Raw genomic sequence first — 4,543 nt, forward strand, 5'->3', positions numbered from 1 at the left:
CTCTTCTCTCTCCTCCTCTGCTCTTCTCTCCTATGCTCTATCTCTCTCTCTCTTTCTGGCAACTGGCCATGGCGTTAAGCCATTAACCCTGTTTCTCTTCTTTCTTACTCTCTCTATTCTGCCCTGCCTATAATAAACTGGTTAATATGTCTAATAGCCTCATGTCTCATCCTGCGCCTTTTCTTTATATCTAATTTAAACAAAAATCTAACACCCTTAGCATTGTATCAGGGACTGTGAGACGACATATATAAGGAGTCTCTCATATACATGGCTATTTGTAGGCTCTTGGTTATGGGATTCAGATTGCTCTTACATAGGATCGATCCAAGAGTGAGTTTTCAGATGACTTGTGTCCAATGTGCTGATTTCAGCTCCATCAAGAATCATACTTAGTCATAGCCTCTTCTTACCCCTCTTTACTGATCTCCACCGTTTCTGTAAGACAGTTTCAATGAACCTACATTGGGAAGCTTGCCTAAGAACCAGGAAACCATATCTCCCATTTGTTTAACTATCCTTGAAAGGAAAAACAACAGCACAGCAGAGAAGGAAGAGCACACTCCTAAAGTCCAAGTTTTTCTTGAAGAAGTCATGATACCCTCAGCAGAACTGGACTTTACATTACACAGAGCAATCCAATAGTAAAGGAAGAGCATAGGATACCCCTTTCCTAGGAGGCCCCTTCTGGTCACTGGACTAGAAGAAGACTGCAATGACTTAATTCAAAAGTGCAATGTTTCATGAATAGCAAACATCAAGGCATCTAGAAAAAAATGCTTCTCCAAAGATTAACACTTGCTCCAACATCAGAGAGCTTTTGGGAGACACTTGGTCCTTCTCACAGTAGAATTAAATTAAAAGTTTAACAATCTGGATCTGGGGCAGCTGGCCTTGTTGATATCCCCAAGGAGATCTTTCCTTCAAAAAGAACTGTGGGTGAAAAAGAATAAAGCAGAATAATTATGGCTATAATTCCCATGTTATTAAAAGATGCTCAAGGACCATTAAAGAAGGGAATTTCTTTGGTTGGAAGTTATATATCACATGAATATAAAATTACTCCCAAAGGCTCTGACATACCAGGGACCATTTGGAGGAGATCTCACCAAGATGAGGCCCTGGGCATTTGTATATGTGCACCAGGTTCTGGCTAATTATTCCTGTGTCATTGTTTTGAACCTTTTCAACTTGCCTGGAGCACATATCGTACAAAAACAAAATAGAATCCCATTTCACAGAAGAGAAAATAAAGGTCAGGAAGATTAGCTTGGCCCCAACCACATGCTAGTAAATAGCTGAGTTGATGATCTGATTCTGAAGGATTGTCTCAGCCATCACGTTTACTAGAATACTAAAGGCAGTGACTGTTTGGGGAACTCTCACAAGGTGCCCAGGCACTGCAACACATGGGTAAGTTAGGTAGAGGTCTCCCTGTGTCACATGGTAGAGATATAGCACTCCCAATGCTTTTTCATTGGACCCCGAGGACAGTCATGTCCTAGCATGTCCTTATGATGTTTGTTCCTTGGACTCCAAGGACAGTCATACTTAGCATACAGCTCTGAGGTGCCTCCTGCCCAACACAAACACTTCATTCAGTTACTCAAGCCCTTTCATAAAGAACACCAGTGAGCTACTGATTGAAAAATGGGAACAATGCTGAGGGCTAAACAGAAGGAAAGAATGCTAAACATTTTCTATGTGACAGATACCTGCCAGGTTAATAGGGATAGAATGTATCCGTGCATATACATATACATGTATATATCTACACACATGCATATGTATGAAACTACCTCAATCGTGATTTCTTGGTTTCAAGTGACACAACAACCAATCAAATTATATCTGACAAAATAAGACTCCAGCTTTGTCCTGGATATGAAATGAAAGAGAGCTTAGTTTTACAGCCATTCTGTCTATGGCTTGAGCATCTAAAATGGAAGTGCTTGCTATGGTAGCAAACCAAGGTGCTCCTTCACAGATGCTATAGAAGTCAGCACCCAGCACAGCCTAGCCAACAGTGGCCTCCAGAATGCCCAGCACATGGTCTCCCCAACACAAAGTGAAGCCCTGGGAGCTGATTGTATTACTTTTTGAGCTGTAATCATGGTTTACACTTAACACTGCATCTGGTGACTTCCTGTGGGAGCTTCAAGCTTGAAAATCACCATGGTGAGAATATCCACACCACAGAAGCCAGAAAAATGCTTCAAATCATGGTGTATCCCCCTAAACCCCATGGGTTATTAGTTTACCAGCATACTGTGGTCACCATCTATTATTTATTGTGATGATAAATTTTATGTGTCAACTGGACTGGACCATAGGTCTAGGGTACCCATAATGTTGTTTCTGGGGGTGTCTGTGAGCGTGTTTGTAGAAGAGAGCAATTGACTTGGTGAGACTGAGAGAAGCAGGTGGTTTTCTCAATGTGAACAGGAGTCATTCAGCTCACCAGGGCTGGACTAGAACAAAAGGAAGGCGGCATTTGTTCCAAGTTTGTCCGCCTTTAGCTGGGATGTCAATTTTCTGACATTCAGGCTCCCAGTTCTTGAACTTTTAGATCTGGAATGCTCACCATCAGTGCTCAGGATTTTAAGCCATATCACAGATTCTTCTACACTCGTAGGCTGCAGCTGGGCCCACTATAACTACATGAGTCGTTATCTTAGGTTTTGAGTGTTAAATGTTCCTCATAAGCTCATGTGTTTGAGGAGCCAATGGTGCTGTTTTGGAAGGTTGTGAACTTTTGGGAGATGAGGCCTATCTCTCAGACAGTACAGAAGCAGGGCTGGGGGTTACTGTTGAGCCCTGGCTCTGGTTTGGAACTCTGCCTCCTGATCCCAAGAGATCCGAGGAAAGCAAACCACAGGGTTCCACAGTGTCAGCTAATACCACTTTGGACTAAGCTCATCCCAGCCACGGCAGCGTCTCCACTGTGACACACTGTGTTCTCTAGTCTATGCATCAGCATAAACCCTTCCTTCCTTAGGCTGCTTCTTGTCAAATATTTGGTCACAGAGATGATAAATGTAACTAATATAGATACTGTATATAAAATATATATAATACATATTCTATATGCATATATATATATATATATATATATATATATCACATATATGCCATGTATGTTCTGTTGGCTTTGTTTCCAGAAACAGACATTTCTAAGAAAAACAATGAGAAATTACATGCATTTGACTGGACCTTGTGGCATATGCCTGTAATCTCAGCTTCTTGGGAGGCTGAGGCAGGAGGAATATAAGTTCCTCTGGGCTACCAAGCAATCTCGAAGCAAGGCTGTGCAACACCCTGGCCCAGAATGTCAGCAGTAGAGTACTTACACAGCATGCACAAGGCCCTAGGTTAAATCACCAGAACAGAAAACAACCATCAAAAAGGACTTGCCTCTCCAGAAGTTTCTCTACATAGAGTATATGTTACTCAAATAAAGGGAAAAAAGCAAAGAAGATCAAATTTCTAGTTTCAGAGCCTAATTTTAAGCCAGTAACCATCTCTCTAAAACTCTAACTGCAGATGGCTTCTCCATGGAATAATTTCTGTGTAAAATGAACAGGTTTTACCCCAGACCCAAATGTCTGCCTCGGATTCCCCAGAGCGCCACCAGCCTCAATTTCCGCTGGATCAGCTTTGTGTCTCCCTCTAATTGCAGCACTTAAACTGAGACTTGTGGCTGTCTTCCACAGCAAAGCTTGTCGAATGCTTCATTCTCAGGGTAAACAGATTTCCAGTGAGGGCTGCCAGCAGCACTGAGAACCTGCCAAGCTTGGCAGATGCTAAGGTTTGAGGTTCTTCTGTCTGTTCTCAGCTCCACGCTGGCTGTGAACTAGCTCTACTCCCCACGGCCCACCACACTCTCAGCCACTTTTGCCAAAAACCATCTTCTCGGTTCAGTCTTGTGCTTCCCACTGGTCAGATTAGCTGAACCAGTGACAGTCCTGATGCAGCCCAATGGCAAAGGCTAGTCTCCTTTTCCCATTGTTCCCTGATCTTTACCCCTTGACTTCCACAAAGGAGAGGCATCTCTCTCTCTCTCTCTCTCTCTCTCTCTCTCTCTCTCTCTCTCTCTCTCTCTCTCTCTCTCTCTCTCCTATCTTGTTTTCACCACAAACACTGCTTCCCCCACAATACTGTCAACAGCCATTGTTTCTCCCTTAGCTATGTTTCTTTAATTGGGATAAAATCTGAGGTGAAGAGAGTGAACTGTGTTTTTGTACACAAGCCTCAGCCTTTGAGTGATCTTGAGCGTAACAGCTCTCAGCGATCTGGTATGATCAAACCACCTGAGATAATGAGTTAAACGAATCAAGATTTATTTTAGCTCAGGGTTTCAAAGAGATGTCAGCCCCAAGTCCTCGTCTGTTGGTTCTGGGTCCATGGGAAATCAGAGTGTAATGGTGGAATGCTGTTCATCTCATGCTAGAGGATGCTGTCCATCTCATGCTAGAGGATGCTGTCCATCTCATGCTAGAGGATGCTGTCCATCTCATGCTAGAGGATGCTGTCCATCTCATGC

Source organism: Cricetulus griseus, chromosome 3, assembly GCF_003668045.3.
Source record: "Cricetulus griseus strain 17A/GY chromosome 3, alternate assembly CriGri-PICRH-1.0, whole genome shotgun sequence".
In the NCBI taxonomy this organism is placed as follows: Eukaryota; Metazoa; Chordata; class Mammalia; order Rodentia; family Cricetidae; genus Cricetulus; species Cricetulus griseus.